Source organism: Salmo trutta, chromosome 1 (assembly GCF_901001165.1).
Source record: "Salmo trutta chromosome 1, fSalTru1.1, whole genome shotgun sequence".
In the NCBI taxonomy this organism is placed as follows: domain Eukaryota; kingdom Metazoa; phylum Chordata; class Actinopteri; order Salmoniformes; family Salmonidae; genus Salmo; species Salmo trutta.
The window spans coordinates 205,782-221,611 of record NC_042957.1 but is presented as its reverse complement, the minus strand read 5'-3'; the positions used below and the strand labels follow the sequence as shown (position 1 = coordinate 221,611).

At 43.2% G+C, this 15,830-nt stretch overlaps 1 long non-coding RNA gene across 4 annotated transcripts; it reads left to right on the top strand.

Annotated features, from left to right (window-relative positions):
• Positions 1-14,269: 14,269 nt before the first annotated feature.
• On the top strand, positions 14,270-15,573 carry LOC115206603 (uncharacterized). Of its 4 annotated transcripts, none has more exons than XR_003880847.1 (4): positions 14,270-14,434; positions 14,677-14,808; positions 15,172-15,259; positions 15,326-15,466. It is a non-coding gene; the product is annotated as an uncharacterized LOC115206603 (long non-coding RNA). The 4 variants fall into 4 exon arrangements; XR_003880831.1 differs by lacking the exons at positions 14,270-14,434; positions 15,326-15,466 and adding exons at positions 14,505-14,577; positions 15,502-15,573 and having other exon boundaries at positions 14,633-14,808; XR_003880836.1 differs by lacking the exon at positions 14,270-14,434 and adding an exon at positions 14,505-14,577 and having other exon boundaries at positions 14,633-14,764.
• Positions 15,574-15,830: the final 257 nt, after the last annotated feature.

The window sequence follows — 15,830 nt, the reverse complement described above, 5'->3', positions numbered from 1 at the left end:
GTTAATGATTTGTCCCAAATACAATGCATTTAGTTTTGGAAATATTTAGGACTAACTTATTCCTTGCTACCCATTCTGAAACTAACGGCTCTTTGTTGAGTGTTGCAGTCATTTCAGTTGCTGTAGTAGCTGACGTGTATAGTGTTGAGTCATCCGCATACATAGACACTCTGACTTTACTCAAAGTCAGTGGCATGTCGTTAGTAAAGATTGAAAAAAGCAAGGGCCTAAACAGCTACCCTGGGGAATTCCTGATTCTACCTGGATTATGTTTTAGATTCTTCCATTAAAGAACACCCTCTGTGTTCTGATAGACAGGTAACCCCCTCACCAGACTCGAATTTGACTCTCACGATATTAACTTACGTAGAGTATCTCAACAGCATGGGATGTTAGGTGAGAAGGACATCTCCAGTAAGAATTCCTATTGTAAACTATCTAGGGTTATGACAATAAGGTATTAACTTCAGATTAAATGATTATAGGTTTCTGTTATTGTTTCAGGATAGGCTATCCCATTCATTAAATTAAATTTAAACATTAAATGACTCCACCAAGGCAACATACATAAGGTTCAAGGTGTGTATTATTTCATTTTCATAGCACAACATCAAAATAAATAAAAAATAATAAACCCCTATGAGTCGTGTCCAAATTATTTAGAGCTTGATAACCTTAATAACCTTAATAATAATAACTTAATAACGGGCTTAATAACCCGTTGGAGCTATAAAAAAAAAAAATGACAACACTTAAAGTGCTAGAAGGAGAAGTCCAGAAGCACTCCACCGTTATGTTTACTCACTACTTGTTTCCTCAGCGAAGTATGGCAGTTCCTTGCAGGTTTCCTCACAACATCCACAGCAAGCACCTCTATCAATGCAGACTCTTTAGCAGTAACCGATATCCCCATGGGAACATGAACTCGTTAAGCTTTCCCAAGCAATTCTCTCTCGGTGTCACACGATGCTAGGCTAACCCTCAAGGCTGTCAAATACCTCCACGACGAGACGGTAGCTTCAGTCTTAACTAAGTCTTGGCAAAATTATAACAACTCTCTTATAAAATAAAATCTGTATTTCCCTTCATGTCTTAGTAGGTATGGGTTTTGTTCTAGTTTTGTCGTCTTCTTTTATAATTTTTCTTCAACGGTCCTAATGTAAAAGTCCATCCTTTTCTCAACGTCTCTCTCCCTCTCTTTTTTTCCCCCAGACCTCCCGTTAACCAGGTCCACTCTCCCATTGGCCACAGCTTAACAAGCGACCCTATTGGTCAAAACTTAAACTTTCTGGGACTCACCCACAAACAGGACCAAGCCTGGCCTGTTGAGGAGTGACGGACTCCATCCTAGCTGGAGGGGTGCTCTCATCTTATCTACGAACATAGACAGGGCTCTAACTCCTCTAGCTCCACAATGAAATAGGGTGCAGGCCAGGCAGCAGGCTGTTAGCCAGCCTGCCAGCTTAGTGGAGTCTGCCACTAGCACAGTTAGCGTAGTCAGCTCAGCTTTCCCCATTGAGACCATGTCTGTGCCTCGATCTAGATTGGGAAAAACTAAAGATGGCGGAATTCGCTTTAGCAATCTCACTGGAATAAAAACCTCCTCCATTCCTGCCATTGTTGAAAGAGATTGTGATACCTCACATCTCAAAATAGGGCTACTTAATGTTAGATCCCTCACTTCAAAGGCAGTTATAGTCAATGAACTAATCACTGATCATAATCTTGATGTGATTGGCCTGACTGAAACATGGCTTAAGCCTGATGAATTTACTGTGTTAAATGAGGCCTCACCCCCTGGTTACACTAGTGACCATATCCGCCGCGCATCCCGCAAAGGCGGAGGTGTTGCTAACATTTATGATAGCAAATTTAAATTTACCAACAAAAAAAACAACAACGACGTTTTCGTCTTTTGAGCTTCTAGTCATGAAATCTATGCAGCCTACTCACTCACTTTTTATAGCTACTGTTTACAGGCCTCCTGGGCCATATGCAGTGTTCCTCACTGAGTTCCCTGAATTCCTATCGGACCTTGTAGTCATCGCAGATAATATTCTAATTTTTGGTGACTTTAATATTCACATGGAAAAGTCCACAGACCCACTCCAAAAGGCTTTCGGAGCCATCATCGACTCAGTGGGTTTTGTCCAACATGTCTCTGGACCTACTCACTGCCACAGTCATACTCTGGACCTAGTTTTGTCCCATGGAATAAATGTTGTGGATCTTTTTCCTCATAATCCTGGACTATCGGACCACCATTTTATTACGTTCGCAATCGCAACAAATAATCTGCTCAGACCCCAACCAAGAAGGATTAAAAGTCGTGCTATAAATTCTCAGACAACCCAAAGATTCCTTGATACCCTTCCAGACTCCCTCTGCCTACCCAAGGACGTCAGAGGACAAAAATCAGTTAACCACCTATCCGAGGAACTCAATTTAACCTTGCGCAATACCCTAGATGCAGTTGCACCCCTAAAAACTAAAAACATTTGTCATAAGAAACTAGCTCCCTGGTATACAGAAAATACACGAGCTCTGAAGCAAGCTTCCAGAAAATTGGAACGGAAATGGCGCCACACCAAACTGGAAGTCTTCCGATTAGCTTGGAAAGACAGTACCGTGCAGTATCGAAGAGCCCTCACTGCTGCTCGATCATCCTATTTTTCCAACTTAATTGAGGAAAATAAGAACAATCCGAAATTTCTTTTTGATACTGTCGCAAAGTTAACTAAAAAGCAGCATTCCCCAAGAGAGGATGGCTCTCACTTCAGCAGTGATGAATTCATTAACTTCTTTGAGGAAAAGATCATGATCATTAGAAAGCAAATTACGGACTCCTCTTTAAATCTGCGTATTCCTCCAAAGCTCCGTTGTCCTGAGTCTGCACAACCCTGCCAGGACCTAGGATCAAGGGAGACACTAAAGTGTTTTAGTACTATATCTCTTGACACAATGATGAAAATAATCATGGCCTCTAAACCTTCAAGCTGCATACTGGACCCTATTCCAACTAAACTACTGAAAGAGCTGCTTTCTGTGCTTGGCCCTATGTTGAACATAATAAACGGCTCTCTATCCACCAGATGTGAACCAAACTCACTAAAAGTGGCAGTAATAAAGCCTCTCTTGAAAAAGCCAAATCTTGACACAGAAATTATAAAAAACTATCGGCCTATATCGAATCTTCCATTCCTCTCAAAAATTTTACAAAAAGCTGTTGCGCAGCAACTCACTGCCTTCCTGAAGACAAACAATGTACACGAAACGCTTCAGTCTGGTTTTAGACCCCATCATAGCACTGACACTGCACTTGTGAAGGTGGTAAATGACCTTTTAATGACGTCAGACCGAGGTTCTGCGTCTGTCCTCATGCTCCTAGATCTTAGTGCTGCTTTTGATACCATCGATCACCACATTCTTGTGGAGAGATTGGAAACCCAAATTGGTCTACATGGACAAGTTCTGGCCTGGTTTAGGTCTTATCTGTCGGAAAGATATCAGTTTGTCTCTGTGGATGGTTTGTCCTCTGACAAATCAACTGTAAATTTCGGTGTTCCTCAAGGTTCCGTTTTAGGACCACTAATGATTTCACTATATATTTTACCTCGCTAGAAGCCTGTGTCTCAGACATAAGGAAGTGGATGGCTGCAAACTTTCTACTCTTAAACTCGGACAAAACAGAGATGCTTGTTCTAGGTCCCAAGAAACAAAGAGATCTTCTGTTGAATCTGACAATTAATCTGGATGGTTGTACAGTCGTCTCAAATAAAACTGTGAAGGACCTCGGCGTTACTCTGGACACTGATCTCTCTTTTGAAGAACATATCAAGACTGTTTCAAGGACAGCTTTTTTCCATTTACGTAACATTGCAAAAATCAGAAACTTTCTGTCCAAAAATGACGCAGAAAAATTAATCCATGCCTTTGTTACTTCTAGGTTGGACTACTGCAATGCTCTACTTTCCGGCTACCCGGATAAAGCACTAAATAAACTTCAGTTAGTGCTAAATACGGCTGCTAGAATCCTGACTAGATCCCCAAAATGTGATCATATTACTCCAGTGCTAGCCTCCCTACACTGGCTTCCTGTTAAGGCAAGGACTGATTTCAAGGTTTTACTGCTAACCTACAAAGCATTACATGGGCTTGCTCCTACCTATCTTTCCGATTTGGTCCTGCCGTACATACCTACACGTACGCTACGGTCACAAGACGCGGGCCTCCTAATTGTTCCTAGAATTTTTAAGCAAACAGCTGAAGGCAGGGCTTTCTCCTATAGAGCTCCATTTTTATGGAATAGTCTGCCTACCCATTTGAGAGACGCAGACTCAGTCTCAACCTTTAAGTCTTTACTGAAGACGCATCTCTTCAGTAGGTCCTATGATTAAGTGTAGTCTGGCCCAGGGGTGTGAAGGTAACGGAAAGGCTGGAGCATTTTTCTTATTTTTATTCAGTTTAGTGAAGACAAAGGGTGGCTACTTTTGAAGAATCGCAAATATAAAATATATTTTGATTTGTTTAACCTGTTGGGGATAGGGGGCAGTATTTGCACGGCCGGATAAAAAACGTACCCGATTTAATCTGGTTACTACTCCTGCCCAGTAACTAGAATATGCATATAATTATTGGCTTTGGATAGAAAACACCCCAAAGTTTCTAAAACTGTTTGAATGGTGTCTGTGAGTATAACAGAACTCATATGGCAGGCAAAAACCTGAGAAGATTCCTTACAGGAAGTGGCCTGTCTGACCATTTCTTGCCCTTCTTGATCATCTCTATCCAAAACAGGGGATCTCTGCTGTTCCGTGACACTTCCTACGGCTCCCATAGGCTCTCAGAAGGCGGGAAAAAGCTGAATGACGTAATTCCAGCCCCAGGCTGAAACACATTAGCGCTTTTGGCAAGTGCTCTATCAGAGGGCCATCAGACTGAGGCTCGTGCATGAGGGGATCCCATGCTTTTACTTTCGCTCTCTTTGTATTAAAAAACGATTTCCCGGTCACCCTTCTTTACCATTCGGATAGTGTCTTGAACGCACGAACAAAACAGAGGATATTTGGATATAACTATGGATTATTTGGGACGAAACCAACATTTGTTATTGAAGTAGAAGTCCTGGGAGTGCATTCTGACGAAGAACACCAAAGGTAATAATATTTTTCTTATAGTAAATCTGACTTTGGTGAGTGCTAAACTTGCTGGGTGTCTAAACATGTCGAGTGCATAGAGGAGTTCTGTATCTATAATTCTTAAAATAATTGTTGTGCTTTTTGTGAACGTTTATCGTGAGTAATTTAGTACATTTTTTGTAAATTCACCGGAAGTTTGCGGGGGGTATGCTAGTTCTGAACGTCACATGCTAATGTAAAAAGCTGGTTTTTGATATAGATATGAACTTGATTGAACAAAACATGCATGCATTGTATAACATAATGTCCTAGGTGTGTCATCTGATGAAGATCATCAAAGGTTAGTGCTGCATTTAGCTGTGGTTTGGGTTTTTGTGACATTATATGCTAGCTTGAAAAATGGGTGTCTGATTATTTCTGGCTGGGTACTCTGCTGACATAATCTAATGTTTTGCTTTCGTTGTAAAGCCTTTTTGAAATCGGACAGTGTGGTTAGATTAACGAGAGTCTTGTCTTTAAAATGGTGTAAAATAGTCATATGTTTGAGAAATTGGAGTAATAGCATTTCTAAGGTATTTGAATAAAGCGCCACAGGATTCCACTGGCTGTTACGTAGGTGGGACGATTTCGTCCCGCCGACCCTAGAGAGGTTAACACTTTGTTGGTTACTACATTATTCCATATGTGTTATTTCATAGTTTTGATGTCTTCGCTATTATTATACAATGTAGAAAATAGTAAAAATAAAGAAAAACCCTGGAATGAGTAGGTGTGTCCAAACTTTTGACTGGCACATTTTTTTTCTTCCACTAACGTGTTGTCTCGCTCGTGTGGTGTTCTGCGTCTGGCTGTGTTCTGGGTCTGGCTGTGTTCTGGGTCTGGCTGTGTTCTCCGTCTGGCTGTGTTCTGCGTCTGGCTGTGTTCTGCGTCTGGCTGTGTTCTGAGTCTGGCCGTGTTCTCCGTCTGGCCGTGTTCTCCGTCTGGCCGTGTTCTCCGTCTGGCCGTGTTCTCCGTCTGGCCGTGTTCTCCGTCTGGCTGGCTGGCTGTGTTCTCCGTATGGCTGTGTTCTGCGTCTGGCTGTCTGGCTGTGTTCTCCGTCTGGCTGTGTTCTCCGTCTGGCTGTCTGGCTGTGTTCTCCGTCTGGCTGTGTTCTCCGTCTGGCTGTGTTCTCCGTCTGGCTGTCTGGCTGTGTTCTCCGTATGGCTGTGTTCTGAGTCTGGCCGTGTTCTGCGTCTGGCCGTGTTCTGGGTCTGGCCGTGTTGTCCGTCTGGCCGTGTTGTCCGTCTGGCCGTGTTCTCCGTCTGGCCGTGTTCTCCGTCTGGCCGTGTTCTGGGTCTGGCTGTGTTCTGGGTCTGGCTGTGTTCACCGTCTGGCTGTGTTCTCCGTCTGGCTGTGTTCTGGGTCTGGCTGTGTTCTCCGTCTGGCTGTGTTAATTACAAACAAGTACGAAAATGTTTAATCTACCACATGGGCATAATATCTACTGCAGCCCTCATCCTCCACATACAACACCCGTTCACTCCCCCCTATCTGAGATACCTACTGCAGCCCTCATCCTCCACATACAACACCCGTTCTGCCAGTCACATTCTGTTAAAGGTCCCCAAAGCACACACATCCCTGGGTCGCTCCTCTTTTCAGTTCGCTGCAGCTAGCGACTGGAACGAGCTGCAAAAACACTCAAACTGGACAGTTTAATCTCCATCTCTTCATTCAAAGACTCAATCATGGACTCTCTTACTGACAGTTGTGGCTGCTTTGTGTGATGTCTTGTTGTCTTTACCTTCTTGACCTTTGTGCTGTTGTCTGTGCCCAATAATGTTTGTACCATGTTTTGTGCTGCTACCATGTTGTGTTGCTACCATGTTGTGTTGCTGCCATGTTGTGTTTTCATGTGTTGCTGCCATGCTATATTGTTGTCTTAGGTCTCTCTTTATATAGTGGTGTCTCTTGTGTTTTGTCCTATATTTTTATTTATCTTTATTTTTAATCCCAACCCCCTGTCCCCGCAGGAGGCCTTTTGCCTTTTGGTAGGCCGTCGTTGTAAATAAGAATTTGTTCTTAACTGACTTGCCTAGTTAAATAAATAAAATAGCAGAGACTTACCCCGATGCTGCCAGCGGCTTGCAGCTATCAAGAACGATGCGTGACGATATGGACGGTGACCAAAGATCAGAAGGATTTTCAGGCTGAACGGCTGGGGAATCCATTTCCACAAAAGGTGAGAACCTTCACCTTCCTTCACAAATAAAACAGATGATTCTCGATTAGAGGTAACTTAACGTTAGCTTGCTTGCTAGCCTAGCTGGACGTTACTGTCCTGTATTGAACTCTGAAAGCCATCAGCTAAATAATATAGCTAGCTGTCAATCAATTTTGCCTATGACATTGAAGAGGTAGTAGCGACCTTGACATTGAAGAAGTGGTAGCGACCTTGACATTGAAGAGGTGGTAGCGACCTTGACATTGAAGAAGTGGTAGCGACCTTGAAGAGGTGGTAGCGACCTTGACATTGAAGAGGTGGTAGCGACCTTGAAGTGGTAGCGACCTTGAAGAGGTGGTAGCGACCTTGACATTGAACAGGTGGTAGCGACCTTGACATTGAAGAAGTGGTAGCGACCTTCAGCAGAGTAAACGTTTGTTTGTTCGTTCTATCTTTGATTCACGCTAACTAACGCTAGCAAATAAGAGTAATTCAACTGAAAGATGTATGGTTGAATGTCAGCATGTAGCTAATAGACGCTCCATCGATAAATTCGTGTTGATGAGTTCAATCACTTGAAGCCATTGTAGTCTAGTCAGTTCTTTTGGTTTTGCCCAAAGGATTATGTTGTTAGTGTCAGCCTCCTATTAAAAAATGCTTGCCTTGGGGGAGGGACGGAAGGATGAGGCATTGCCCCCCAGACAAATTGTAGACTTCAGAGATTGAAAAAAAATGTGCTGACTTGTATATTTAGCAATGAATTCACCGATAGGAACATCACAAAGTATTCCTTAACTTACCTCATTTACACTCACTGTATATAGACTTTTTTTGTTTTCTTTTGTTCTACTGTATTATTGACTGTATGTTTTGTTTATTCCATGTGTAACTCTGTGTTGTTGTATGTGTCGAACTGCTACGCTTTATCTTGGCCAGGTCGCAGTTGCAAATGAGAACTTGTTCTCAACTAGCCTACCTGGTTAAATAAAGGTGAAATAAAATAAATAAAACTCAAAGACGTCTAAAGGCTCTATCGAACAAGGACAACCATATCTACACCCACAAAAACATACAGTGCAATCAGTATCACATAGAAATGCCTCAGACATGATGAAAACAAGCCCAGATTCTCCCAGGGTGAAATTCTCCTTTAATTAATTACAACACCTCTTTAACGTACCTCATTAGTTACAACACCCCTTTAATAATGCTGTAAGATATCAGAAAATGCTACATAATGAACAACTTACTTTCCTTTTTATTAATATTAGATACAATTAATGGTAATCACATTTTGCCATGTAAAGAAAGGTATATGTTTTTATTTTTTAATACATTTGCAAAAAATTTCAAAAAAACCTGTTCACTTTGTCATTATGGTGTATTGTGTGTAGATTGATGAGGATTTTTTTTTTATACATTTTAGAAAAATGTGGGAAAGTCAAGGGGTCTGAATACTTTGAGTGTAATGTTTTCTTAAATTTATTACATCACAGTGAAGTTGTCTGTCTATTTTTGGGCACTGGTGTTCCTTAAATCAATCAATCAATCAATCAATGAGTCTAACAAAATCTCAAAGGACATTTTCTACCACTCAATAATCTGAATTAAATAAATCTACTACAATGATTTATAATATCAGTACAATAAAAAGGTATCCTATGACAGAGTAGGAAGCTGTCAACTCTTTGAATACCTGAAAAAAACATTTTGGCAGGAGGCACCATTGAAAAGCATTTACAGTGCTTTCGGAAAGTATTCAGACCCCTTGACTTTTTCCACATTTTGTTACGTTACAGCCTTATTATAAAATGGATTAAAAAAAATATGTTTTAAAATTCTCATTAATCTACACATAATTCCTCATAATGGCAAAGCAATAACAAAGTATTCAGACATCCTGTCTCCATTGATCATCCGTGAGATGTATCTACAACTTGATCGGAGTCCACCTGTGGTAAATTCAATTGATTGGACATGATTTGGAAAGGCACACACCTGTCTATATAAGGTTCCACAGTTGACAGTGCATGTCAGAGCAAAAATCAAGCCAAGGAATTGTCCGTAGATCTCCGACATAGGATTGTGTCGAGGCACAGATCTGGGGAAGGGTACCAAAACATTTCTGCAGCATTGAAGGTCCCCAAGAACACAGTGGCCTCCATCATTCTTAAATGGAAGAAGTTTAGAACCACCAAGACTCTTCCTAGAACTGGCCGCCCGGCCAAACTGAGCAATCGGGGGAGAAGGGCCTTGATCAGGGAGGTGACCAAGAACCAGACGGTCACTCTGACAGAGCTTCAGAGTTCCTCTGTGGAGATGGGAGAACCTTCCAGAAGGACAACCATCTCTGCAGCACTCCACCAATCAGGCCTTTATGGTACAGTTGCCAGACGGAAGCCAATCCTCAGTAAAAAAGGCACATGACAGCCCACTTGGAGTTTGCCAAAAGGTACCTAAAGGACTCTCAGACCATGAGAAACAAGATTCTCTGGTCTGATGAAACCAAGAATGAACACTTTTGACTGAATGCCAAGTGTCACGCCTGGAGGAAACCTGGCACCATCCCTACGGTGAAGCATGGTGGTGGCAGCATCATGCTGTGTGGATGTTTTTCAGCGGAAGGGACTGGGAGACTAGTCAGGATCGAAGAAAAGATTAACAGAGCAAAGTACAGAGAGATCCTTGATGAAAACCTGCTCCAGAGCGTTCAGGACCTCAAACTGGGGCGACGGTTCATCTTCCAACAGGACAAGTCTCTGAATGTCCTTGAGTGGCCCAGCCAGAGCCTGGACTTGAACCCGATCGAACATCTCTGGAGAGACCTGAAAATAGCTGTGAAGCAACGCTCCCCATCCAACCTGACAGAGCTTGAGAGGATCTGCAGAGAAGAATGGGAGAAACTCCCCAAATACAGGTGTGCCAAGCTTGTAGCTTCATACCCAAGAAGACTCGAGGCTGTAATCGCTGCCAAAAGGTGCTTCAACAAAGTACTGAGTAAAGGGTAAGAATATTTATGTAAATGTTTTCATTTGTTGCTTTTTTATAAATTTGCAAAAATTTCAGAAAAACAATTTTTGCTTTGTCATTATGGGATATTGGGTCTAGATTGATGAGGGGAAAAAAGAAAATTCTCTCAATTTTAGAATAAGGCTGTAAAGTAACAAAATGTGGAAAAAGTCAAGGGGTCTGAATACTTTCCGAAGGCATTGTAAATAAAGAGTGCATAAACATACATGTCCTACACACTTAATCTCATTCCGCTTCATTATGATTCAGTTAATTTAGCGCAAAATGGCCTCTCAGACCTCACAACTCATTAGTCAACTATCAACCTAACACAGAAAGTTAAGAATCACACATATTGTTCAGAATCCCTCCTAAAATTAAAGAATCCCTCCTAAAATTAAAGAATCCCTCCTGAAATTAAAGAATCCCTCCTAAAATTAAAGAATCCCTCCTGAAATTAAAGAATCCCTCCTAAAATTAAAGAATCCCTCCTAAAATTAAAGAATCCCTCCTAAAATTAAAGAATCCCTCCTGAAATTAAAGAATCCCTCCTAAAATTAAAGAATCCCTCCTAAAATTAAAGAATCCCTCCTGAAATTAAAGAATCCCTCCTGAAATTAAAGGATCCCTCCTAAAATTAAAGAATCCCTCCTAAAATTAAAGAATCCCTCCTAAAATTAAAGAATCCCTCCTAAAATTAAGGAATCCCTCCTAAAATGAAAGAATCCCTCCTAAAATTAAAGAATCCCTCCTAAAATGAAAGAATCCCTCCTAAAATTAAAGAATCCCTCCTAGTCCTTAAAACCTATTGCACTTCACACTTCACAGTCCTTAAAACGTAAAAAAATAAAATTCACCAGCGAATGGTTATGACATCGCCAACTAATGGGCAGGGCTTGACATTCAAACTTCTGCCGTGCTCTCCGGGCCAATCAAGCTTTCACATGACCCGTTTGGCCCAGTACACATGACCCGTTTGACCCAGTACATTTCCGAAACTACAAAACAGAAAAATAATGATTTGTATTTCGATTTAATCCTTGACGTCTGACGATTCACAGTTCTAATCAACCAGAATTCGATTTCCAACCTGAGGCAAGAAAATCAAAGCCTTAAAATTCCCTTTCCATCTCGACTGAGCCCCACCACAATACGGCCTAGATACTCGCGACAGACCCGTCTCAGCCGAGGCAGAATAAAAAAAGTCCTCCCCCTGATTTTCAGTATTATTTCATATCACACAGACATCATTATTAGCAAGGTTTACGTAGACCTCGGCCTACACTATGTAGCTGCTTGCTTGTCAAGACATCCACTATTTACACAAATCACTTGGAAGAAAAAAAAGAAAAATTAATATTGTAATAATGCTTCTGTAACACACACACACACACACACACACACACACACGTTCAAAAAGTTTGGGGTCACTTAGAAATGTCCTTGTTTTTGAAAGAAAAATCACATTTTTTGTCCATTAAAATAACAAATTGATCAGAAATAAAGTGTTGACATTGTTAATGTTGTAGCTGGAAACAGGCTGTTTTTAATGGAATATCTACATAGACGTACAGAGGCCCATTATCAACAACCATCACTCCTGTGTTCCAATGGCACGTTGTGTTAGCTAATCCAAGTTTATCATTTTAAAAGGCTAATTGATCATTAGAAAACCCTTTTGCAATTATGTTAGCGCAGCTGAAAACTGTTGTACTGATTAAAGAAGCAATAAAACTGTCCTTGTGTAGACTAGTTGAGTATCTGGAGAATCAGCATTTGTGGGTTTCGATTACAGGCTCAAAATGGCCAGAAACAAAGACCTTTCTTCTGAAACTCGTCAGTCTATTCTTGTTCTGAGAAATGAAGGCTATTCCATGCGAGAAATTGCCAAGAAACTGAAGATCTTGTACAACGCTGTATACTACTCCCTTCACAGAACAGCGCAAACTGGCCCTAACCAGAATAGAAAGAGGAGTGGGAGGCCCCGGTGCACAACTGAGCAAGAGGACAAGTACATTAGAGCGTGTAGTTTGAGAAACAGATGCCTCACAAGACCTCAAATGGCAACTTCATTAATTAAATAGTACCTGCAAAACACCAGTCTCAACGTCAACAGTGAAGAGTCGACTCAGGGAGTTGCAAAGAAAAAGTCATATCTCAGACTGGCCAATAAAAATAAAATATTAAGATGGGCTAAAGAACCCAGACACTGGACAGAGGAACTCTGCCTAGAAGGCCGTTTCCAGCTACAATAGTCATGTCTACACTGTATTTCTGATCAACTTGATGTAATTTAAAAATGGACAAACAAAAAAATAGCTTTTCTTTAAAAAACAAAATACATTTCTAAGTGACCCCAAACTTTTGAACGGTAGTGTGTGTGTGCACACACACACACACACACACACACACACACACACACACACACACACACACACACACACGGTAGAGCATGGTGTTTGCAAAGCCAGGGTTGTGGGTTCGATTCCCACGGGGGACCAGTACGGAAAAAAATATATATGAAATAATTCGCTCTGGATAAGAGCGTCTGCTAAATGACTAAAATGTAAAATGTAAATAATTGTTTAAAAAAACAGATTACATTCCAAAAGCTGTTAATGAGCTATGTGGTTTATTTATCAGCTAAATATCAACTGTCAGATGGCGAGAGGTCTCGACCCCGCAGCTGTGTGGATCTCGGCCCCGCAGCTGTGTGGATCTCGGCCCCGCAGCTGTGTGGATCTCGGCCCCTCAGCTGTGTGGATCTCGGCCCCTCAGCTGTGTGGATCTCGGCCCAGGGGATCTCGGCCCCTCAGCTGTGTGGATCTCGGCCCCTCAGCTGTGTGGATCTCGGCCCCTCAGCTGTGTGGATCTCGGCCCCTCAGCTGTGTGGATCTCGGCCCCTCAGCTGTGTGGATCTCGGCTCCTCAGCTGTGTGGATCTCGGCTCCTCAGCTGTGTGGATCTCAACACCACAGCTGTGTGGAAAGAAGTGGGTTCTAAGAAGCCCAGTCACTGGGCAACATTCCTAAATGCTGTGTTCTAAGAAGCCCAGTCACTGGGCAACATTCCTAAATGCTGTGTTCTAAGAAGCCCAGTCACTGGGCAACATTCCTAAATGCTGTGTTCTAAGAAGCCCAGTCACTGGGCAACATTCCTAAATGCTGTGTTCTAAGAAGCCCAGTCACTGGGCAACATTCCTAAATGCTGTGTTCTAAGAAGCCCAGTCACTGGGCAACATTCCTAAATGCTGTGTTCTAAGAAGCCCAGTCACTGGGCAACATTCCTAAATGCTGTGTTCTAAGAAGCCCAGTCACTGGGCAACATTCCTAAATGCTGTGTTCTAAGAAGCCCAGTCACTGGGCAACATTCCTAAATGCTGTGTTCTAAGAAGCCCAGTCACTGGGCAACATTCCTAAATGCTGTGTTCACAAGATTGTATTATGCTAGTGGGAGTTTTTTCATACATTAAACAAGCAACAAGATCATATTTTGAGTCTGATTTAGCTAATGATTCATCCATTGGGGTAAACAACGCAGAGGAGAAACCCCATGCTTCAGCCATGTAGCCTCCATGCTGCATCAGACAGGTGACCAGGCTTCAGCCATGTAGCCTCCATGCTGCATCAAACAGGTGACCATGCTTCACCCATGTAGCCTCCATGCTGCATCAGACAGGTGACCAGGCTTCAGCCATGTAGCCTCCATGCTGCATCAGACAGGTGACCAGGCTTCAGCCATGTAGCCTCCATGCTGCATCAGACAGGTGACCAGGCTTCAGCCATGTAGCCTCCATGCTGCATCAGACAGGTGACCAGGCTTCAGCCATGTAGCCTCCATGCTGCATCAGACAGGTGACCAGGCTTCGGCCATGTAGCCTCCATGCTGCATCAGACAGATGACCATGCTGTGACCAGGCTTCAGCCATGTAGCCTCCATGCTGCATCAGACAGGTGACCAGGCTTCAGCCATGTAGCCTCCATGCTGCATCAGACAGGTGACCATGCTTCAGCCATGTAGCCTCCATGCTGCATCAGACAGGTGACCATGCTTCAGCCATGTAGCCTCCATGCTGCATCAGACAGGTGACCATGCTGTGACCAGGCTTCAGCCATGTAGCCTCCACGCTGCATCAGACAGGTGGCCAGGCTTCAGCCATGTAGCCTCCATGCTGCATCAGACAGGTGACCATGCTTCAGCCATGTAGCCACCATGCTGCATCAGACAGGTGACCATGCTTCAGCCATGCTTCAGCCATGTAGCCTCCATGCTGCATCAGACAGGTGACCATGCTTCAGCCATGTAGCCTCCATGCTACATCAGACAGGTGACCAGGCTTCAGCCATGTAGCCTCCATGCTGCATCAGACAGGTGACCATGCTTCAGCCATGTAGCCTCCATGCTGCATCAGACAGGTGACCATGCTTCAGCCATGTAGCCACCATGCTGCATCAGACAGGTGACCATGCTTCAGCCATGCTTCAGCCATGTAGCCTCCAGGCTGCATCAGACAGGTGACCAGGCTTCAGCCATGTAGCCTCCATAGTGTATCAGACAGGTGACCAGGCTTCAGCCATGTAGCCTCCATGCTACATCAGACAGGTGACCAGGCTTCAGCCATGTAACCTCCATGCTGCATCAGACAGGAGACCATGCTTCAGCCATGTAGCCTCCATGCTGCATCAGACAGGTGACCAGGCTTCAGCCATGTAGCCTCCATGCTACATCAGACAGGTGACCAGGCTTCAGCCATGTAGCCTCCATGCTGCATCAGACAGGTGACCAGGCTTCAGCCATGTAGCCTCCATGCTGCATCAGACAGGTGACCATGCTTCAGCCATGTAGCCTCCATGCTGCATCAGACAGGTGACCAGGCTTCAGCCATGTAGCCTCCATGCTGCATCAGACAGGTGACCAGGCTTCAGCCATGTAGCCTCCATGCTTCAGCCATGTAGCCTCCATGCTGCATCAGACAGGTGACCATGCTTCAGCCATGTAGCCTCCATGCTGTATCAGACAGCTGACCAGGCTTCAGCCATGTAGCCTCCATGCTGCATCAGACAGGTGACCAGGCTTCAGCCATGTAGCCTCCATAGTGTATCAGACAGGTGACCATGCTTCAGCCATGTAGCCTCCATAGTGTATCAGACAGGTGACCATGCTTCAGCCATGTAGCCTCCATGCTACATCAGACAGGTGACCAGGCTTCAGCCATGTAGCCTCCATGCTGCATCAGACTACAAGTGATAATGCTTAATTGTTAAAATATCATACCTGCCTCTAATAAGGACCATGTACTATATAGGCCATGAAGATATTACACTTCATCAATATGTTATTGGGCTAATTTATGACATTATCTTTAAATGTCGAGGCTATATGTCATCCCTGAGAGAGGGAAGGGCGGCTTTATGTTTCTTCTCCAAACAAATCAGTGTAAATATCAGATTGTATAGTTGGCTATATAGGCTATAAAAATAA